Below are 24,925 nucleotides of genomic sequence, written 5' to 3' on the forward strand. Positions count from 1 at the left end.
TGCCAGCACCTGAGAAGACAGGGTTAGCATGGTCCAAATGTGGAAAAGCTTTGTCAGCCTTGGAGGTGCTGACCTGCCCTGCAGCCAGTGTATAGTGTGAACGTGTGTTTAGCACGGCAGAGAGCATTATCACAGGCCACAGCCAATGTGGACAAGCTTACGTTTATTAAAATGAACCAGGCATGGATCCCACAGGACTTGTCCGTTCCTTGTGCAGAATAAACATGGCCTTAAGTTCTCCTGCAAAATGTCTTGATAAATTTGGGAATTCATTTTTCCTTCGATGATAGCAATCCGTCCAGGAGCTAACACAGCAAAGCAGCCCCAAACCATGAAGCCCCCACCACCATGCTTCACAGTTGGGATGAGGTTTTGAGGTTGGTGTGCTGTGCCTCTTTTTCTCCACACATAGTGTTGTGTGTTTCTTCCAAACAACTCAACTTTGGTTTCATCTGTCCACAGAATATTTTGCCAGTACTGCTGTGGAACATACAGGTGCTCTTGTGCAAACTGTAAATGTGCAGCAATGTTTTTTTTGGACAGAAGTGGCTTCCTCTGTGGTATCCTCCCATGAAATCCATTCTTGTTTAGTGTTTTACGTATCGTAGATTCGCTAACAGGGATGTTAGCATATGCCAGAGACTTTTGTAAGTCTTTAGCTGACACTCTAGGATTCTTCTTCACCTCATTGAGCAGTCTGCGCTGTGCTCTTGCAGTCATCTTTACAGGACGGCCACTCCTAGGGAGAGTAGCAGCAGTGCTGAACTTTCTCCATTTATAGACAATTTGTCTTACCGTGGACTGATGAACAGCAAGGCTTTTGGAGATACTTTTATAACCCTTTCCAGCTTTATGCAAGTCAACAATTCTTAATCGTAGGTCTTCTGAGAGCTCTTTTGTGCGAGGCATCATTCACATCAGGCAATGTTTCTTGTGAAAAGCAAACCCAGAACTGGTGTGTTTTTTTATAGGGCAGGGCAGCTGTAACCAACACCTCCAAACTCATCTCATTGATTGGACTCCAGTTGGCTGACACCTCACTCCAATTAGCTCTTGGAGATGTCTTTAGTCTAGGGGTTCACATACTTTTTCCACCTGCACTGTGAATGTTTACATGGTGTGTTCAATAAAAACATGGTAACATTTAATTATTTGTGTGTTATTAGTTTAAGCAGACTGTGATTGTCTATTGTTGTGACTTAGATGAAGATCAGATCACATTTTATGACCAATTTGTGCAGAAATCCATATCATTCCAAAGGGTTCACCTACTTTTTCTTATAACTGTATATAACCACTATGTGGTCGGGGACAGTCCATATTCCAAGGACATCTGATAACACTTAGAATTTAGAAGAGTCGGGTCTAGATAACAAACAATGTTCTTTGCTGACCCAGTTCAATTCCATTTAGCTTACCCTGATCTTCCTGTTGATGACCTGGAACCCTTGATTAGGTTCAATATTAGGTTGTCTTAGGCCAAAACATGATCTGAGACATCTACAATAATCTCTATAGTCCATCATTATAGTATTAGACTGCAGTCTAGAGAATGCCACCTGATGCTCAAGTCCTGGGCCCAACAGATATCTGCAAAATAGAAAAATAGAACCCCTAACAAGGGGAAGGGAATAAAACATATTTTTTTATCTAAATAATAAGGCTAAAATGTCAGCTGCACCAATAATGAACAAACACATATATATATATATATCAAGCTTGGGGATCCACCATAAAATAAATCGGAATAATCTTACCTATCCTGTAGTACAGAGTGGTTCAAAATGACGAGTGGTGGTTCCAGATGATCGAGGATCACAATGTCAAACCGGCTACTGTATGAGATGGGCATCAGGAGACTATCCCTAATTAAACCCTGAGTGTAGGGAAGGGAGCTAGGAATGTCCTACCTATCTATACAGAGCACTCGCCCCGAAAGGGGCAACGCTGTTCGGATACCCGACCCTGTGCCCGGGTAGTATCCCTGTAAAACCCTCAAAAAGGAAGTCCCGACAAGCCGTGTTTCGTTGAATAACTCATCAGGGGAGACTCCAACTATAGGGGTAATTAGCCCTCCAGTGTCATGAAAAATAAATAAATAAGAAACATAACAAAAATGGTGGGATCAATATAGAATATAAAGGAGGGGATGAAACCCAGAATTGTAGAGGAGACACCGAGTCAAAAGACCCTCAGATGATAAACCAATGTGGCGTGCTCCTCAAAATAGCAGACCCGTCAGTGGAACAAAATGTCCGCACCCCCATGGTGACGGGGGAATCGCCTGGCAGCGCCCATGTGAAGTCTAATGCAGCGTTTTATAAGAGCCCGCCGCGCGCTCCCCATCACATGATCCGCGTTCCGGTCAAGTGACCAGATCACGTGGCACCCGATCAGCGTCAATCAACGCCAGTAGGGACCACGTGGGGCGGAAGTTCAGACAGATATAGCTGCAGGCAGAAGTACTACAAGGATGGTGGCTCTTCTAAAGAGACAGTCGCAGACCAAAACCTAAAATTTCCTTACAGTACAGAGACACAGTAGGCTTGGTGGTTACAGTTCTAACATAGAACTCTCTACTGTAGATGGCGCTGTATTTTGTTTGCCTCGAATTTCACCTGATGCATTGCAGTGCATGAATTTTGTGCAGAAAGAATCAACATGCTGCAGGTTTAAATTTTCCATCACGTGCCAAGTCACGCACTGATATTTTGCTCAATGTTTGGATGAGGCTTGTTTAACCCCTTAGTGACCACTGTAAGGGATCGTTTTCTTTTACGGGATCATTCACACCGATACGGCTTCAGGACACCAGGTTTCAGGTAAAAACAGTGCATTTATTGTGATACACCAGCACAAGCAAAATGACAAAAATAATAAACACTCGCCCGTCCAGGCTCTAACTAAACATAATATTCCTGACTCACCTAAGTCCCTGTTCACACCCTGTGAACACATGCGGCTTTCTCAGCCAAGGTCCACCACCAACAGAGGCTGAGCTGCCCAAGTGCGCCCCCCCCCCCCATCTACCCCACCAGACATTTAGATATTATTTATTCCTGCAGCTCTAATGCTCTGATGATCACTGATCAGTAGATGACTCAAGTCAAGCCCTTCCCCCCCGCCATTTAGATATGTATGTTTGTTATTAATCAGACATCCACCCCAACCCACCCAACCCCCCCGCTGGGGCGTTCCTTGTAATTTTACCCCATCCAGAACCCCATCAGACCTCAGATCAGACAGAAAAGAATATTATCTTTATTTAAGAACTTTCTTACTTCACTTCAGGGCAGACTCTCACGCTCTATCCCTGCTGGGGCCTGGGCTGGGTCGTGACACAGTGCTGTGCTGCTGCCTGCTGCTGCCCACGCTGCTCCTGGTCTCCAGAGGGCGCACATGTGACCTGACTGCGTAAAGCGCGTCAGGTCAAAGTGCGCGCTGTACGCAGCCAGTCAGGCAAGCGACTGAGCAGAGACCAGAGCAGCGGAGCGGCCGAGCCAGGAGGCGGAGCGGGGAGGGAGCATGTAAGTCAGTGCCAAGTGCTCACTACTCCTCCGTCCTCCAGCTCTGCCGGCAGCCCGGCAGGTGCGGCAGCAGCAGCGACGTGGTCAGTGGCCTGCCTGCCGCCCAGAGGCTGGGGACCTGGCCTGCGCCCTGAGGCTGAAGCCTCCCCAGCCTCTGTGTCAGCCCGGCCCTGGTGGTCTCTCAGCCCTCCTGGCTTGGACCACACAGAGCCTCCAGGCCTCTGTCCACAGGCAACACACTCCCCAAAAGTTCAGCCTACGCGGCTGAGACCACTCACACAGAGCCTCACCAGGACTCTGCTTCACCAAACACTCCAGAGTGAGTCACACCCAAGATCCAGTAGCAGGATTAATTAGGATCCCTGCACATGAGCATGCCCTTAGTCCCGGAATGAAGCATGGGGAACAGGCACCTACCCAACACATTGCCTGTTCCCAGTAAAAGCCCGTCCTGAAATAGCTGAACTAGCTACACTATCTTTATGGTGTCCTCCAACTACTTTAGTGGACACCTGAACTAGGTGACACGCTCCCGCTGCACACAACACCCCTTTTATCCTGCTTCCCTGTGACTTTACTGCATACCTCAATGTTCACATTGCCACACCACCCATACTCCTTTTTATGGCGGTCACTAAGGGGCCTTAGGCTGGGCCACCGCATTTTTAGTCTAAGCGCTGCACGGGTCGCCTCTCTCACCTGCTATAACAGCCCGGACCAGCAGGAGTGCCGATCCGGGCTGTTTAACACTTTACATGCCACGGGCAATGGCGCCCGCTGCATGTAAAGTGCTGACAGAGGGAGCGGACTCCCTCTCTCTCCCATCGGCACCCCGCAAATGTGTTTGCGGGGTGCCGATATGTGCGAAGGCTGCCTGGGGTCTAATGTAGGCCCCAGACCAGCCTTCAGTAATTTCCAGCAGGCTGCGCCTCTCTGCTGCGCCTGCTGGTCAATGTTAGAATAGCATTGCCATTAAAATGCAATGCACTATAGGTATAATGCATTGCATTTTAAAAGCAATCAAAATACTGTCTGTTATGGTCCCCTTGTGGGACTATTAAGTGGTAAAAAAAAAGAAAAAAAAACACATTTGTTAAATAAAATAAAAATTCCATAAAAAAAAGAAGTTTTCTTTCCACTGGAAATACGCTTTTCAATGAAAAAAATTGCAAAAAAAGTCTCCCCCATATGTTTGGTTTTGCCGCTTCCTTAACGATCCAGACTACATAAATATCACAAATTATCCCCTACGGTAAACACCGTAAAAAAAATAAAAACAAAAGACAGAATTGCTAAATTATTCTTAGTTATCACCGAAAAAACTTAATAACAAGCGATCAAAAAGTGCCATTTACTCCAAAAGGATACCAATGAAAAATACAAGTTGTCACGCAAAAATCAAGCCCTCACACAACCACATAGAAAGAAAAATAAAAAAAGTTAAAAAAGGTCTTGGGAATCGGCAATGCAAAAACATTTTTTTCTTAAAAAAAAGGGGTTTTATTGCAAAAAAGTAGCAAAACGTAATTTTTTTTTAATGTATTTGGTATCACTGTAATCGTACTGACCCAGAGAATAAAGATATACTGAAAAATGAACGCTGTAAAATTTATAACGTAAAAACGCAGTGGCAGTATTGCTGTTTTTTTCCATTTCCCTCCCAGAAAGAGTTAATAAAAGTTAATCAGAAAGTTATGTGTACCCAAAAGTTGCGCCATTCAAAACTACAACTTATCCCGCAAAAAAACAAGCCCTCATAAGGCTATATAGACGGAAAAATAAAAAGTTATAGCTTTTGGAACGCGACGATCAAAAAAGGCAGAAAAACGCTTGGTCAGTAAGGCCCAAAACAGGCTGGTCACTAAGGGGTTAAATTGTATCCTCTTTGCTGATGTTATAATACATTTCAAATTTCCTCTTGCATATCTGGATGGAATTGTGCATCACGTGTGGATGCAGCAGAACTTTCTCTCGGCTTGCTGTTGACTTCACTGGTGCTCCCTGGTCAGTGTTATTTTGAGTTTGTTTCACAGCGTTTAACATAACCAACAACTTGACTTCAATTTACATTATGTATACAGGAAAACAGGGTCCCCACTATTTTGGCCCTTTCTCACCAGACCCCACTAGTTCAGTAACCCGGGGTCCAAAGGTGTAGAAATATACAGGTTGGAGGGGCTTTGCCTGTGGGAAATTAACAAAATTATTTTGGGCTTTTACTTGGAATGCCCACTAAGACCAAGATCCAGCAAAAATGGATGAGCAGTCTCCATCCTATTTTTTTAAATAATATTTTCAAGCAGAGGTTCTCACCAGCAGAAAGATGTCACCAGAAATGAATTATGAACTGTCTGCCGCTATAACGGTCTCTGCTCATCCCTGATTCATTTTATTCCTAACCAATATGTTCCTTAATTTATAGACAATGCTCAAGTAATTAAAATATTAATTATCACTGGAACTCTGGCTCATAAACTTGATTCACAGTCATAACTTGGGACCCACAAGAAAAAAGGTTATGTTATATTTAGGTCTCCAGCGATTCTGCCCAAACCATCGTCAACTCTGCCTTCAACTCTGAGTTCTTTTTTCCATATTACAAAACGTGCTAATTAAATCAAGTAATGGGTCATAAACTCGCTTCATTACAAGTAACAGTGACACAAAAAGTTCTCGAGCTGCTTCCAACTTTACAAGATCCATAAAGGTGGATTTAACAAGGTAATAGACATAGTAGTTATATTCTTATACATAGGAGCAGTATTATAGTAGTTATATTCTTATACATAGGAACAGTATTATAGTAGTTATATTCTTGTACATAGGAGCCGTATTATAGTAGTTATATTCTTGTACATAGGAGCAGTATTATAGTAGTTATTTTTTTGTACATAGGAGCGGTATTATAATAGTTATATTCTTGTACATAGGAGGCAGTATTATTGTACATAGGAGCAGTATTATAGTAGTTATATTCTTGTACGTAGGAGGCAGTATTATAGTAGTTATATTCTTGTACATAGGAGCAGCATTATAGTAGTTATATTCTTGTACATAGGAGCAGTATTATAGTAGTTATATTCTTGTACATAGGAGCAGTATTATAGTAGTTATATTCTTGTATATAGGAGCAGTATTATAGTAGTTATATTCTAGTACATAGGAGCAGTATTATAGTAGTTATATTCTTATACATAGGAGCAGTATTATAGTAGTTATATTCTTATACATAGGAACAGTATTATAGTAGTTATATTCTTGTACATAGGAGGCAGTATTATAGTAGTTATATTCTTATACATAGGAGCAGTATTATAGTAGTTATATTCTTATACATAGGAACAGTATTATAGTAGTTATATTCCTGTACATAGGAGCAGTATTATAGTAGTTATATTCTTATACATAGGAACAGTATTATAGTAGTTATATTCTTGTACATAGGAGGCAGTATTATAGTAGTTATATTCTTGTACGTAGGAGCAGTATTATAGTAGTTATATTCTTGTACATAGGAGCAGTATTATAGTAGTTATTTTCTTGTACATAGGAGCAGTATTATAGTAGTTATATTCTTGTACATAGGAGCAGTATTATAATAGTTATATTCTTGTACATAGGAGGCAGTATTATTGTACATAGGAGCAGTATTATAGTAGTTATATTCTTGTACGTAGGAGCAGTATTATAGTAGTTATATTCTTGTACATAGGAGCAGCATTATAGTAGTTATATTCTTGTACATAGGAGGCAGTATTATAGTAGTTATATTCTTGTACATAGGAGCAGTATTATAGTAGTTATATTCTTGTATATAGGAGCAGTATTATAGTAGTTATATTCTAGTACATAGGAGCAGTATTATAGTAGTTATATTCCTGTACACAGGAGCAGTATTATAGTAGTTATATTCTTGTACATAGGAGGCAGTATTATAGTAGTTATATTCTTGTACATAGGAGGCAGTATTATAGTAGTTATTTTCTTGTACATAGGAGGCAGTATTATAGTAGTTATATTCTTGTACATAGGAGCAGTATTATAGTAGTTATATTCTTGTACATAGGAGCAGTATCTTAGTAGTTATATTCTTGTACATAGGAGGAAGTATTATAGTAGTTATATTCATGTACATAGGAGCACTATTATAGTAGTTATATTCTTGTACATAGGAGCAGTATTATAGTAGTTATATTCTTGTACATAGGAGCAGTATCTTGGTAGTTATATTCTTGTACATAGGAGGAAGTATTATAGTAGTTATATTCATGTACATAGGAGCACTATTATAGTAGTTATATTCTTGTACATAGGAGCAGTATTATAGTAGTTATATTATTGTACATAGGAGGAAGTATTATAGTAGTTATATTCTTGTACATAGGAGCAGTATTATAGTAGTTATATTCTTGTACATAGGAAGCAGTATTATAGTAGTTATAATCTTGTACATAGGAGCAGCATTATAGTAGCTATATTCTTGTATATAGGAGCAGTATCTTAGTAGTTCTTGTACATAGGGGTCAGTATTATAGAAGTTATTCTCTTGTATATAGGAGCAGTATTATAGTAGTTTTATCCCTGTATATAGGAGGCAGTATTATAGTAGTCATATTCTTAACCAAATTTATTTTTATTCAAAGTAAGTAAGGCATATCAATCGATCACAAACCATCGTAGCATCACTGGTAAGGCAAAGTCACAAATCGGTCATGGAAGTGACCACAAATGCATGTCAGTGCAACACATGTTGTACAAAATGATACATCAAATGTGACAGACAATAAAAATCAAATATAACACAAATAAGAGGAAAAGAGAGGGAAAGGAAGGGAAAGGAAAGGAAGGGGTAGGGGAGTTTTCTCCAACTCCGTCAGGGGAACTTCCTATATGTCTTCCAGGGCGACCAGATTTTCAGAAAGCGGGAACGCGTGCAAGATTCCCAGTGGGCCAGCTCTTCAAACCTGTAGATCTGATCCACCTTATCCCTCCACATCGAAACAGTGGGAGGTTCAGTATCCTTCCAAAGCAGCGGGATGAGCAGTCTCGCTGCCGTAATGAGCATAGTAGGAAGATCAGATCTACAGGGGGAAAGCGAGTCATTAGGGCACCAAAGCAGAATCAGTTTAGGATCCAGCTTAACCTGCTTAGCACACACCTCATTTATCAGAGCTTCTATACTGGTCCAGAACGCTTTAATCTTTTCACAGTGCCACCAAATGTGTGACAGAGAGCCTACGTCTTTTCTACACCTCCAGCACTCACTTGGGAAATCTGCATTAAGCCTATGCAAGAACTCCGGGGACTTGTACCATCTCGTGAGCAGCTTATACGAGTTTTCTTGTACCTTAATACAGCGGCTAAAGCCGTGAGAGTGTGTAAGGACAAAAGCCCTTTCCGGGTCTGTAAGGTGGATGGACAATTCCCTTTCCCATGAAGAAAGGAAATGTAGCTCAGGAGGGGAGGCTGAGAGTAACTCCTTATATATAGTAGACAGCGGTTTAGGGATCCTACGGGCATCTGATAGTCTCTTAGACAGCCAAGAGGGGGTTCCAGAGGTGGTGGGGGGTGGTAGCTTAATCATCTTAATTTCCTTCTGCAGGGCAAAACTCTGTAGGAAGGAAGCTTTTTTGACTTTAGGGTCATTTAAGACCGTGGACCAATCCAGGGACCCATCCGGGGACCTAATCTCACTTAAAGGGATCTCGGCCAAAAGAGGCCAGATACCTGAGGGCTTCTCGGCTTCCGGATGGACATAAAACTGTAAAGAGGAAAGCGGAGTACGCGGTATGGGAAACTCAAGTGTTCTATCCTTAAACTGCTTGGCCCACTCAACAAACATACCCTTCCATAGGAGTGGCAAAGAGGAACCACCCGGAGAACAAGGGGACAGCCCCCAGAGAATCCGCTTCATTTTAGTGGAGAGCAGAGAGCGCTCAAGACACACATATGGAGCACTATAAGTGCTATTGAGGAGGGATAGACCTCTAAATAGTTGAAAGGCCACATAGTAGGAACGTATGTCGGGCAGACCAAAGCCGCCAAACCTCCTCTCTCTGGTCAGCACCGAATAAGCAATTCTGGAGGGTTTACTTCCCCACAAAAAGAGGGAGAAAACTCTGCGGATGTCTACAAAAAATGAGTGCGGCAGCCAGATAGGCAACACCTGCAGAAGGTACAAAAATTTAGGAGCTATAAAGGTCTTGAGGTAGTTCCTCTTGCCACACCAGGAAATAAACGGCAGTCTAATAGAGTGCAGCTGCCTCCTAACTGAGGACAATAAGGGGGCATAATTCAGAGCAAATAAGTCCTTCGCCTGAGCCGGGACGTGCACTCCCAAAAATACTATGTCTTTTGTAGCCCAGTGAAAGGGGGTAGTAATCTGAAGGGCCTCTTTAACCGATTCTGGACAAGTAACGTTTAGGGCCATTGACTTGCTATAGTTGATTTTAAAGTTTGACACATAGCCAAACTCCTCAAAAAGAGACAAAAGCCTAGGGAAGGATGTTTCGGGATTGGAGGTCATGATAAGTAGGTCATCTGCAAATGCGGCTGTCAAGTGGGTCCGAGAATCAATGGTCAAGCCCCTAACCGCAGGATCCTGCCGGATCTTACACAGCAAAGTCTCCATCACTATGACAAACAGAGATGGGGAGAGAGGACATCCCTGCCTCGTCCCATTGGATATGGAAAAGGAGGGAGAAAGCGTACCATTTATTTTGAGTTTTGCAGACGGGGCTGAGTACAGAGTGAAGATCGCAGATATAAACGAATCTGGGAAACCAAACCTCGACAGGGCCCGCGACATATAATGCCAACCGACCCTGTCGAAGGCCTTCTCCGCGTCCGTGCTTAGCAAAGCCAGAGGCGCAGAGGAGCTTCTAGCCCAATCCATAAGATGGAGCAAACGTATCGTGTTTTCACAGCCCTGTCTGCCACGCACAAACCCCACTTGCTCGCTATCAATAAGATCCGGCAGGATCAGCTGTATTCGCTGCGCCAGAATCTTGGCCCACCACTTGACATCCGCATTCAGCAGTGAAATCGGGCGATAACTGCCACAGTGGAGGGGGTCTTTGTTTTCTTTATGGATTATAGTTATGTGGGCCTCTAACGTTTGGGGGGGTAGAGAACCTCCAGACAGGAGGAAATTACAGAGTGCCTGAAAATGAGGAGTCAAAACGTCTTTGAAGGTCTTGTAATACGATATAGGGAGTCCATCCGGGCCAGGACTTTTACCTGAAGGAATGGAGGAAAGGACCTTGCCAATTTCCTCTCTTGATACAGGGGCGACTAGTTGGGAAGCTTGTAGGGGACTAACAGAGGGCAGCTTCAGAGTGGACAGGAACTCATCTGTGGCTTGCTCAATAGAGGCTGAACCAGGACGGTCTGGAGTGGGGAGGTTATATAGATCCGCATAAAAAGCACTAAACGCTTTCGCTATATCGTGAGTCGACTTGTGCTTATTGCCTTTCGCATCTAGAATAGCAGGGATAAATTAATCCGCGTGGCGTTGCTTAGCCATGGCAGACATCAGTTTATTCCCTTTGTTCCCATGAGCATAAGCTTTAAACCTGGAGCGGAATATGAGTTTCGCTGATTTGGCGTTGAGCAAGTTTTTCAGTCCCGTCCTGGCCTCCGCTAATTCAGCAGCCACAGCCTGAGCCTGGGTTTGCTTATGGGTCAGTTCAAGACTCGCTATGCGGGACAGCAGGTCATCTACAGCCTTGGAGCGCAACTTTTTAACATGCGAGCCCAGGGAAATTAATTCTCCTCTAACCACCGCCTTATGAGTCTCCCACAAGATGGAGGGGGAGGGAGGAGGGTCACCCGCCGCATTAAGAGAGAAGAATTCAGACATAATCCGGGAGATTCTAGCTGCATTGGTAGGGTCGGAGATCAATGTGTCATTAAGACGCCATATTCTCTCTCGTTTAGGAAGAGCTGTCATAGACACTCGGAGAAATACTGGGGCGTGATCAGAAAGCGTAATGTTCCCAATCCTCGTGTCTACCACCTGAGAAATATGGGGGGAGGATAAAAACAAGTAGTCCAACCTATGGAAGGATTTTTTAGCGTTTGAATAAAACGTGTAATCCCTACCAGAGGGATGCATAGTGCGCCACACATCAATAACCCGCAACTTCTTCAGCGCAGTCTTCAGACGTCGTAGAAGTTTGTGGGACAACTCAGACCTCTGGGAGGACGAGTCAAGGTCAGGCTCCATAGTCACATTAAAGTCACCTCCTAATATAAGCATGCCCTCACTAAAAGCCTGTAATTGCTCAAGAGTCCGAATGGAACGAGCCAGGGGATCTGACCCCTATTGGGGGCATATAAATTAGCCAGGGTAACAGGCGCGTCAGCGATGTGCCCCTTAACGAATAAGAAGCGACCATCAGTGTCCACAAGGACAGCGGAGTGTTTGAAGGGTAGGCGCTTGTGGACGGCCACGCTGACACCCCTGCTAGCCGAGGCAAAAGAGCTATGAAACCATTGTGGGAATGCGTTTTGGGACAATTTCGGGATCTTCCCTGATTTAAAATGAGTTTCTTGGAGGAATACAACGGAGGCTTCATCCTTCAGTAACAAGGAGAGCACCTGAGACCGCTTACATGGCTCGTTCAGACCCTTGGCATTCAGTGAGGCAACTACAACAGAGGCCATAGTGAGGACAGAGGAGGCCTGTCGGCCCAGAGCAAGAGGACATCCAGTCTGGAAAGCCACGGACGGAGTAAGGAGAAGAAAGGGAGGAAGGAGGACAAAGGGAAAGTCAAAAGAAAAATAAAAGACATAACAAATGACACAGTAACACAACCCAAATAACAAAGAATGTCTCCCCATGGACAGGGAGCGCGTGACCCCACCCAGCATCTGATATGATGGAGATCCTTTTTCATAGCGGCGGACAGCCGGGATCTATCAGAGGGGGGCTCCTGTGGGGCCACCGGGGGTGAGGGAGAGGACATAATCAGTAACATAACTGACAACAGTGCAGACATATAACCCCCGCATAACTAACAGTGCATTCAGTGCTCTAATGCACAGCTCGTAACCCGCATCTCATGCAGGCAAGGTAGTAAAGCATAGGGTCAGGCCCAAAACCCATGAGAACGGGGCAGTGGGCCAAGACCTAAAATAAGTCCAAAACCTATGGACAAACGATGAAAATTCAGCTCAGACAGAGCCAGACAGAGTTCCTACGTCCTGGGACCCAGCAAAGTCACAGAACATTGAACTCAGTGAAGAGTGAACAAAAGCGCCTTCAGCGCCTCCCGGAACAGAGTCAGGTAACAGGTGCTTGCGACCGGCCTTTTCCTTGTTTCCCAGCTCTGGAAGGTGAAACTTGCTGCCACGAATCTATACCCGGAGGGGTAGGCAGGGGATCCCCTTGATCAGCCGGCATCCACGAGGGAACTGTGATGGGTTCAATCCCAAGAGGGCCCCAAATAGCTTTCAGGTCACCCGGGGTCCGCACCGTATACTGCCTCCCGTTTTTCAAGATGGCCAGACCGAAGGGATAGAGCCATCGGAATGGCGTAGCTGTGGCTTTAAGGGCCTCTAGGAGCGGCTTCACGATGCGCCTCTTGGCTAAGGTGGAGGGGGCCAGATCCTGAAAGAATAGGACTGGGGTCTCACCATACATGATGCGGTCGGCCTCCCTTCCCGCCTTGAGCAGTGCAGCAGTGTCCACATAGCTTAGGATGCCGCAAACAACATCCCGCGGCGGCTCACCAGGTTTTGGCTTGGGCCTTAAGGCCCTGTGGATGCGCTCGATCACAATCGGAGCTGCTCTCTCAGCTCCCAGCAGGGAGGAGAAAATTTTGCATGCGACTGAATGAAGCGCGTCAATCGCAATATTTTCGGGTAGGCCGCGGATGCAAATATTTTGCCGCCGGCTCCGGTTCTCCTGATCCTCTATGCGCATCAGTGCGTCGTTTAGCAAGTCTCTGTGGGTTTGCAGGGCTGCACGGGTCATACCTTCATGCACCAGGATGGCTTCCTATGCTAGCTCCAGGGACTCCACACGATTCCCAATCTGCCGCAGGTCTCCTTTTATCTCCTCCAAGTCCTTTTTAAGAGGTGCAAGAGCAGATTCCAGGATGTCCCTGAGATCTGTTTTCGAGTGTGAGGAGCTTTTTCTCAGTGGTCTGCAATCAGAAACATCAGAAGTGCTTCCTGCCTCAGAGCCTTCCTCTGCTTCTGAGAGCTGCCGCGCCCTCCTGGTTGTTGTAGCAGCAGGAGTCCTGGACTGTTTCTTGAGGTATTTATCCATCTCCGGTTGCCTGCAACGGGCCCCTGTCGGCTCTGGTGTCTCAGGGTGTCGATCCTTGCCTGGTTTCCCCATTGGCACTGAGTAAATAGCTAATAAAAGGGGCTATAATAGCTGCCAGGGAGAGGAGCTCAGGAACAAGCAACCATTCAGCTCCAAGGTCAGGCTCCGCCCCCCTCATAGTAGTCATATTCTTGTACATAGGAGCAGTATTATAGTAGTTATATTCTTGTACATAGGAGCAGTATTATAGTAATTATATTCTTGTACATAGGAGTAGTATTATAGTAGTTATATTCTTGTACATAGGAGCAGTATTATAGTAGTTATATTCTTGTACATAGGGGTCAGTATTATAGTAGTTATATTCTTGTACATAGGAGCGTTATTATAGTAGTTATATTATTGTACATAGGAGCAGTATTGTAGTAATTATATACTTGTACATAGGAGCAGTATTATAGTAGTTATATTCTTGTACATAGGAGCAGTATTATAGTAGTTATATTCTTGTACATAGGAGGCAGTATTATAGTAATTATATTCTTGTACATAGGAGCAGTATTATAGTAGTTATATTCTTGTACATAGGAGCAGTATTATAGTAGTTATATTCTTGTACATAGGAGCAGTATTATAGTAGTTATATTCTTGTACATAGGAGCAGTATTATAGTAGTTATATTCTTGTACATAGGAGCAGTATTATAGTAGTTATATTCTTGTACATAGGGGTCAGTATTATAGTAGTTATATTCTTGTACATAGGAGCGTTATTATAGTAGTTATATTCTTGTACATAGGAGGCAGTATTATAGTAGTTATATTCTTGTACATAGGAGCAGTATTATAGTAGTTATATTCTTGTACATAGGAGCAGTATTATAGTAGTTATATTCCTGTACATAGGAGCAGTATTATAGTAGTTATATTCCTGTACATAGGAGGCAGTATTATAGTAGTCATATTCTTGTACATAGGAGGCAGTATTATAGTAGTTATATTCTTGTACATAGGAGCAGTATTATAGTAGTTATATTCTTGTACATAGGGGTCAGTATTATAGTAGTTATATTCTTGTACATAGGAGCGTTATTATAGTAGTTATATTATTGTACATAGGAGCAGTATTGTAGTAATTATATACTTGTACATAGGAGCAGTATTATAGTAGTTATATTCTTGTACATAGGAGCAGTATTATAGTAGTTATATACTTATACATAGGAGCAGTATTATAGTAGTTATATTCTTGTACATAGGGGCAGTATTATAGTTGTTGTATTCTTGTACATAGGAGCAGTATTATAGTAATTATATTCTTGTACATAGGAGCAGTATTATTGCAGTTATATTCTTGCGCATAGGAGCAGTATTATAATAATTGTATTCTTGTTTTAGATGTTCTTCTTCTATGCATATGTTTTAATCAAATTGTGTTTTATGTTTGATGTTTTATGCTGTTTGTTTTCCTAATTTTTTTTTTAGCAGTCAGACTTCTATTTTCTGACACCATATCACCTGCATAGACACAGTGTCAAATAATAATATTATGATTTCCTTTTGTCAACTCTACGTACACAATTGCAGGAGGCTCCTAAGCTTTCCCTTGTAGATCTTTCTAGTAGTTAAAATATTTAATATTGCAACATCAAACATTTTGGTTACCAGCGAGTACCACAAACAAAACCTTAAGCTCTGTAGAAGAATATTTGACATCAAGCCACTATAAAAATGAATTGCGAAATTTTTGAGAACAGAATTGTTGTTCCTAGGGGAAAAAAATCCAAATGATATCTAAAGATGTATTTTAAACTAAAGATAAGTCTGCTTGTTATAAGTCACATTGCACCTTACAGAGAATATTGTGCCAGAATTGAGACCAAGTCACCCCCTATTATTCTGCTGTGTAATTTTTTATATAATTTATTCCAGTATATTTTGTGTTTGTATTGACTGACGAGCTGCAGGAGAAGTAGACTTGTAAGTGTGTGATGGATCCTAAAAAAAAATTTAAAAAATGAAGCTGCGAGAGTCAAGGTAACGCTCCATTCTTCTCACTGACTGGACTGGATTAGCGTATGATATACTGGATAGCAGAGAAAGACATCAAAGACTAGTGAGAAATTATAAGGAGACGACGTTTCCATCAGAGACCCGAAGATGTGCTCGTTATATAATCTAGGACTGGAATGTAGGACGATATGTGGTAACTTACATATTGGTTACAGTTTCTTTAATATTCACCAAAATTTCTCTACAGGAAAAAAGGCATTCACAAATTCACAAGTGCCTTGAAAAAGTTTTTATACCCCTTGACCTTTCCCACATTATTTAACGTTACACCCACAAACTTAGGGTACTTTTACACTTGCGGCAGGACGGATCCGACAGGCTGTTCACCCTGTCGGATCTGTCCTTCCGCTATTTTGCCGTGCCGCCGCTCTGTCCCCATTGACTATAATGGGGACCTGGGCGGAGCTCCGGCGCAGCACGGCAGTGCACGGCGAAAGGCCGCCGGACTAAAAGTCCTGCATGTCCGACTTTTTAATCCGGCGGCCTCTCACCGTGAACTGCCGTACTGCGCCGGAGCTCCGCCCCGTCCCCATTATAGTTGATGGGGACGGAGCGGAGGTCCGGCGGCACGGCGAAATAGCGGAAGGACGGATCTGACAGGGTGATCAGTGCATTTGTATTCAGCTCCCCTGAGTCAATACTTTGAAGGACCCCTTTTCGTTGCAGTTACAGCTGCAGTTTTTTGGGGTCTGTCTCTACCAGGTTTGCCCATCTAGAGGCTGATATTTTTGCCCATTCTTTTTTGCAAAAGAGCTTGCGCTCAGTCAGATTGGATGGAGAGAGTCCGCGAATAGCAATTTTCAAGTCTTGCAACAGATTGTCAATGGGATTTAGGTCTGGACTGTGACTGGGCCGTTCTAACACATGAAGATGCTTTGATCTAAACCATTCCATTGTAGCTCTGTCTGGATGTTGAGGGTTGTTGTCCTCCTGGAAGGTGACCCTCCCCCCAGTCTCAAGTCTTTTGCAGCCTTTACCAGGTTTTCCTCCAGGAATGCCCTATATTTATCGCCATCCATCTTCCCATCAACTCTGCCCTGCTGAAGAAAAGCCTCCCCACAGCATGATGCTGCCACCACCATGTTTCACAGTGGGGATGGTGTGTTCAGGGTGATGTGCAGGGTTAGTTTTATGCCACACATAGCGTTTTGAATTTAGGCAAAAAGTTCCAGTTTTGGACTCCTCTGAGCAGAGCTCCTTCTTCCACATGTTTTCTGTGTCCTCTACATGGCTTGTGGCAAACTGCAAATAGGACTTCTTATGACTTGCTTTCAAAAATGGCCTCCTTCTTGCTGCTCTTCCATAAAGGCCAGATTTGTGGAGTACACCACTAATAGTTGTCCTGTGGACAGACTCTCCCACCTGAGCTGTGGATCTCTGCAGCTCCTCCAGAATAACCATGCTGCTATTCTAATTAATGCTCTCCTTGCTTGGTCTGTCAGTTTAGATGGACGGCCATATCTTGTAGGTTTGCAGTTGTGCCATACTCAGGAAATTGATTGAACAGTGCTTTGTGAGATATTCAGAGTTTGGGATATTTTTTATAACCTAACTCTTCTTTATACTTCTCCACAACTTTGTCCCTGACCTGTTTGGTGTGTTCCTTGGTCTTTATGATGCTTTTTGATTACTTACAAACCTCTGAGGCCTTCACAGAAACAGCTGGAGTTATACTAAGAATATATTACACATAGGTAGACCCTAATTAGGTGACTTCTGAAGACAATTGGTCACACTGGATTTTATTTTGGAGTAAAGGGGCTAAATACAAATGCACTCCACACTTTTCTGATTTTTATTTATAAATTTTTTTGAAAACCATGCATCATTTTCTTTTCACTTCACAAATATTTGCTACTTTGTCTTGGTCTATCACATAAAACCCAATAAAATACATTTATGTTTGTGGGTGTAACTTTAAAAAAAGTGGAAAAGTTCAAGGGGTATAAATACTTTTTCAAGCGCACTGTAGTTTATTTTCTGACTACAGTGTATTATCTTTGTTGTTTATTATAATGGTGCTCTGGTTTAAAAAAAATATTATTAGAGATTTTTTCAGTTGTTACCTCTGATAAACTGATAAAAGAGCCTTTGTCATGTCGAAAGACCTAAAACGCTCATGCATGTCTCAGACAGCTACTGATTCCAAAAGAAACTGGAAGGTCAGTCCCATTGGGATGCTGCTAGGCATGAGTCCATGTGGGACTTCAGGTCACCTCCGGCAGTATACTTGACAGGGACATGAATTGTGAGGGTTGGCTTTATTCTATTTTCTTCTATCCTAGATAATAAAACAACCCAAGCTTAGAGCTCAAAGGGGTTGTCCAAGTTTTGGAAAAATGGCAAACGCAAGGAGTGTAATTAGGTAATGGCAGTGATTGGCTGTAGTGGTCATGTGTGCACCAGTGCAACCATATAAAAAATGTTGAGGGTCTAGTGGGTGGTTATTGATATTTCTTATTAAAGTCTCGGCCCCACATTTTTCCACACTCTAGGCTCTTGTTACTTATGTCACTTTCCTCTCTAATCAGTTTGTATAAGTGGACTGAAAGTAGGCGTACCTTGCTGCTTGGATGTAGTAACATTTACGAATTGTAACTCTTTCAAATATGGCAACATTTTTGTGCATTGTGGGTGGGGGGGGGGCATGAAAACTGACGACGCATCTTCTGATATATTTAAAATGCAAAAAATTCAAGAGTTGCACATAAGGCTACATGCACACAACCATATGTGTTTTGCGGTCTGCAAATTGCGGATCCGCAAAAAAAACGGCTGACATCCGTATGCCATCCGTTTTTTTGTTGCGGATCCATTGTAACAATGCCTAAAACGGGCAAGAATAGGACATGTTCAATATTTTTTTGCGGGGCTATGGAACGGACATACGGATGCGGACAGCACACGGTGCGCTGTCCACATTTTTTGCGGACCCATTGAAATGAATGGGTTCGCTTCCTATGCGCAAAAAAAATGGAACGGTCACGGAAGCAAAATACGTTCGTGTGCATGAGGCCTAAATGTGTTGCACATCACGGTGATGTTGTCTCCAAGCAAAGCCGACTACGAATATACTGTGCATGATGCATTACCTCCTATTTTTACAACAGACGTGCATGGCGCAGATGGCTGCAATTTATGAGCACTTACCTGTACAAGTGCTATCACAAAACTTTGTCTTTTTGTTTTTAGAAATCCCAAAGATATATCGCCCCTACCATATCACCTCATTTACTCTGTAAGCATGAAGCAAACTGAACCAACAAACAAGCGCGGGATGCTCGGCGTACTTAGTTTGGTTTATTTTTTGCAATTATTTTAGTAAACGACATTAGGTATATCTGCGCAAGACAAAATATATCAACAACCAAGAATATAAAAAGAGCAGAATTGGTTTAGTGTTCCCTGTTTCCAGAGAACTGTAATAATTTCCAGTCTGCGAGCACGGAAAGCGGCACAAACGTGAAAACACCTTAGCCTGAAAACCCGCAGAATAAATAGAATCTAAGGCATCGTGTGCAATTTAATCTTAAGAGTAATATTCTTTCCTTTGTTTTATTGGAAGGGCATAAATGCTCATTACTGTCAGTGCTGTTTTCTTGTATGTAAGCAAACAAAAAAATTAAAAAATAAAAATAAAAGCAGGGAAAGCACACAGTGTCCCAATGTATTACACCAGGCAGCTCTGCAATGCTCCCTCTTTACAGCAGCTCACTGTGCTCCTGTTGTTATGAATAGGAGCTTTCTGGTAGGGAATTCCTGCTGGTTTGGGGGGCCCAGGAGGCAAAGCCCTGCGGTCATCTGTTTATGAAACTCAGAAAGGAGATGGACTTTGCAAATCAACTGTATGGGAAAGTGAAAGCTTTTAGTAACAGCTACAGCATGATTTTTTATTTTTTTATTTTTTTTATTTTGGAGGTCTGCTTAAAAAAAAAAAAGAAGAAGCAAAAAAAATAATCTGTTAAGCTTCAGCCACCATGTTCTGTCTTCATACACGTTCACACAGTGTGCAGTCTGACATTCAGCATAAACCATTCCTGTCTTCCAAATAAGAAGACTGTTATTTGTAGTCTCACTTGTTTATTGGTCAACAGGTTGTACTCTCTGCGTGAGTGAGGGATTGTACAAGTGTGCGGTAAAACTACAAGAATACAAATAACATGTACAAATATAACGTATAGAATAGCATGTACTGTGACATTTGAATAACACTGAAGCACATGGTAAAAGGGCTGCCTAACATAGGACTACATGTTTAACTAACAGTAGTAACAACTCCCAGAGTAACGATTACAACTGACTGAACAGCTCTGCATAACATAATATCCCTGAAACAAAGGTAGATCTTTCACCAGATATGCTTTTACAAGGATGGTGGAGTTTGAGAAGGAGATATACAGAAGGGCAGCTCTGCTGATGTGTCCTGGTGACTGGAGACTTCTCTTTCCCAGCAGGCTTTGCTCTCCCACAATGCTTTGCACCACCCACAATACAGCAGTCTTTGTAATAGGAAAAAACAAAGAGTAATATAACTTAACACCGCTAGATGGTGCTATAACAACACTAATCACTACAGAAATACAAAAACTGAGGCAGACATGATCTGTAATGATTCTAAAACTCTGCTGGGCAGAACACTCCCCGTCTGGCGTCAACAGATGCCACTACTAGGTCCTTCAATCTTAGCAACCCATTTTGGTGGGATCAAGCTTCTTCAAAGCGCTACCCTGGGAGACTGTTTGACCTTTGCTGAGGTAGTCTATTTCCTTAGCATAACATTCATGTTGTATAGTGCAAATTATTATGTTTTTGGTCTTTTCTAAATTAGCAGCGGTAAAGGGGTATTTGCAGTGATGCCAACCTTTGCAGGGCTTCTGGCTCACAGGTAATGTCGATTTGTAAGACTGAGCTATATGAACTACACAGGCTATAGCACAAACGGGCAACATCCAGGTGGAGAACCTGCCGAAATGATGGGATTTTAGTTTGTGGTCCAAAGACACTGTGCGTAACACACATAATTCAGGTCAGATTTCTTCATCGGCATCTGGATCTACCAATTCAAACGTGTCGGATCCGATACTGCAAGACGTTGATTGGTACAGGAATGCAGGACCCATAAACCATGTTGTGTCCTTAAGGTGGCTTGGTGCGACGGATCTAGTTGCGTGGTCCGCTGGATTATGCTGTGTAGGCACATAGTGCCACTGTTTAGGACAAGTGGATCTCCTGATTCTTAGCACCGGATTGCTGACGTAGACGTACAAGCATCTGGTTTTGTTGCGAATATATCCTAGGACTACCTTGCTGTCTGCATAAAAGTCGACTTCCTCGATTTCCAGGTTCATTCCTGTTACAAGTTCAGCCAACTCCACTTTAATCACAGCAGCGCAGAGCTCCAATCTGGGAATCGTGTGTGTTCACGGAGTGGCGCCAGTTTGGTCCGGCTCATGACAAATCCTATATGGCATCTTTCTTTGACATCAATGGTCTCTAGGTATCCTAAGGTTGCAATCGCCTTGACTGAAGCATTGCAGAAGATATACAGTCTTTGCATCTTGACTTCAGTTGATAGCATGGAAGCATAGGGTCGTGTCACGTGAAGGCTGGACAAAACTTAGAGAGACTTCTTCCAACCTGTCCACAGGTCTATTTTCTCAGCGGGAAGCGGGTCATTCCAATCAGACGTCTCTGTGGTGAAGTCTCTTAACATCATTTTGCCTTGGATAGTAACAGGCGCTACGAATGCCAGAGGATCATATAAGCTGTTTATGGTGGACAGAACTCCTCTATGTGTGAAGGGCTTGTCCTTCTTGCTGATTTGGAAGGTGAATGTGTCTGCCTTTAAATCCCAGAGCAAACCGAGGCTCCGCTGCATTGGAAGGGAGTCGGTGCTGAGATCCAAGTCCTTTAGATCACTTGAATATTAGAGTAAGAAGGCCTCCATTAGTTCACAGCTGTTGGAGGCGATTTTGTGCAACCTTAAATAAGATAGAGCAAGCATTTCTTGGGCCCTTTTTAAGAGACTGATTGAGGTCTCGTTCGTGGGTGTGGATTTCAAGCAGTCGTCCACGTCGAAATCTGTTTCCAAAAAGGATCAGACATCTGACCCATACTTTGCTTCAACCTCTTGGGCTGAATGTCTGAGACCATAGATAGCAACTCCAGTGGAAGGATTGTTTCCGAAGATGTGCACTCTCATTCGGTACTCTACAATATCTTCATTGGGGTCGTTGTTGCGGTACCAGAAGAACCTCAAGTAGTTTCTGTGTTCTTCCTTGACGAGGAAGCAGTGGAACATCTGTTGTATGTCAGCGATAAATGCTATGGAATCTCTGCAGAAGCGTAGTAGTACCTCTAGAAGTCTGTTGTTGAGGTCTGGACAAGACAGTAAGACATCATTTAGCGAGACGCCTTCACACCTGGCGAATACTACTCATATCTGCCCTGGTTTTTTAGGATGATACACACCGAATATGGGTAAGTAACAACAGTCCTAAGAGTCTTGGAGCGTGGGTGCCATTTCTGCATGGTTGTTCTGGAATATTCTTTCCATGAAGGTAAAGAAATGTTATTTCATCTCTGGTGTCCTCTGAAGTTTGTGTTTGAGGGAGATAAATCGACTGTAGACAAGCTCTTTGTTGTTAGGTAAGCGTTGTCTCCGGGGTTTAACCGGTAAAGGTGCAACCCAGCTTTTTGACTTGTCTTTTACTATTCCTTGATCCATGATATCCAAGAACGGCCTGTCTTCTATGGACATTGCAACTCTGTCCTCTCTTGTCCTGTGAAAGACTGTGCACCCTAAGTGATCTTGTTCACCATCGCAGGTGTGGTCTTCACAGGAGGGATCTGTGAAAGGACAAGGCACAGGAGAACTGTGTGGCAATTCTTTTATCAGGAAACTGCTGTGACATGGCTGGAATAGGGAAGGACATCCATTCTCAAGTGTGTTGGTGAGCATACTTTTGACTGAGGTCGGCTTGTGTGCTCCTCCTAGACAGACGTCTCCTATGATGACCCATCCTAGGTCAAGTCTCTGGGCGTATGGAGCGTTCTGGGGACCGTTAATCTGTCCTCTAGCCTTATGAACTCGTAGTATGTCTCTTCCAAGGAGTAAGACTAGAGGGGCTTCTGGATCCAGTTCTGGTATCAGGTGAGCTATACGCCTCAGGTGGGGGTTGTATGCTGCCACCTCTGGTGTAGGTATCTCAGAACAGTTGTCAGGAATGGGGTTGCACTCCAGTATGGTAGGCAGGGACAAGCAGGTCTGACTATCCATGGACTCTACCTTGTACCCAGTTGCTTTCCTCCCCGCCGTCTCAACAGTACCAGCACATGTCCTTGGAGTAGGGAGAACCGGGCAATATGATATTGAAGGTGTTGAAGAAGGTGGATTTAGCTAAAGACCTTTTGCTTTGATCATCTAAGATTACATATACCTTGATCTCCTTATCTCGGTGGCCGACCAGATAAACTATGACAAGGCAGATTTTTGAGCGTGACCTCCCTCCTACTAGTCCTTTACAGATCTCTGTACACTGAAAAGTGACCCACGGGGTCTCTTTGTCAGTATCTATCTGCTTTCCGTCATGCTCCTCTGCTTGGGATGATACCTGAGGAAGGTGGTCCAGGGTGTAAAGCCGTGTTGTGTTCTGTGCTACAGAATTCTGTGCATGTCACGCTGACTTTACAGCTCCTGGCGAAGTGCGATGTTGTAGCGCAGCACCTGAAGCAGATGTTGTTTTCTTTCAGGAATTCTTTGCTGTCCTCTAAAGACTTCTCCCTGAAAGCTCTGCATTTTAGTAGAGAATGTGGTTTCTTGTGCAGGGGGCATTCTTTGGTAAGGTGTTTGTGTATGTTCTCTTCTTGAGACCTAAACTGCCTGTAAGAAGAACCTGTGGAGGCAATGTTAGTTGTGTGGACTGCCACTGGTGTTTTATGAGGTTTGACACCAGGGGTAGTGAGACAAGACAATGTAAAGTAAAAACTAGGTTAGTTTCTGATCCTCACCTGTTGAGTAACAAAGTCTACAAACACCACGAAGGGGAGAAATGGTACATTATGAACGTGTTTATAATGGGAACCATATGTGATCCATGTGTAGATTATAAGGGAATTTTTGGACAATCGTATTGACACCTCTGGCGGTTTCCAGGAATGCTATCCCTGGCAGATCTCCTTCCGCCTGAGCAACCTTTACCTCTATCAACAAGTCACTGAGTTTCCCTGAGCTTCCAGTGACCAATACCCACTATTCTGGGAAAATTAGCAATTCTCTTATATAAAGCATTTTCTATAGCTTCTATTGACCCATACCACTCATCAAGTTTTTCCCACACCATCTTTAGGCATTTGTCTGGATAGTTTATGTTAATGTCTCATTTTTTTGGCGTGTTCAGTAGACTCGCTTCCAAGCCACTTTACCAAGAGATCTAACTCCTCACTACAGTAAAAATCTAAGTCTCTTATGGCATTTTGGAAGGAGGCTCGCCATGCCCTGTAGTTCTCGGGGCGATCGGTGACCTGTAGTTCTCGGGGCGATCGGTGAACTTTATAAGTCCTATGCTAACCAGCTCCCGTTTAGCAAAGAACTTAGCAAAGTCCATGGAGGCCTGGTTAGCGCCAATACTACCCAGTGTGCTGTTGTATCACCATAGCCTTTTAGTGGTTTCTGGCTTAGGGAAGTCTGTACAATATCGTTCTGACGCGAAGGTTGTCTCTTTAAGTCGAAGTGAAGGTTGTAGCTTCTGTTCTGTAGGGCAGTAGTTGTGGTCGCTTTGTTGCATACCGTCCTGCTCGAGGTACTTCGGTTCAAGGTAGGATCTTTGGCACTCTGTATAAGTTGTCTGATGTTCTGGATCATAGTCATCTTCTGTCTTAGGATGCTGATGGACGTATTCTGAGACACGCTGTGTTGGATCTTTTTGATCTAGGTCTGGCCCAAGTACTTCACTGTGTTTCTCGGATACGGGGAACTCAGTGGCTTCAAAGAACTCTCCTTTGGCTTAATTGACTATTGCGGCTGCCGCTTCTTTTTCTGCTGCAAGTTT

This window comes from Bufo bufo, chromosome 7 (assembly GCF_905171765.1).
Source record: "Bufo bufo chromosome 7, aBufBuf1.1, whole genome shotgun sequence".
NCBI classification, from domain to species: domain Eukaryota; kingdom Metazoa; phylum Chordata; class Amphibia; order Anura; family Bufonidae; genus Bufo; species Bufo bufo.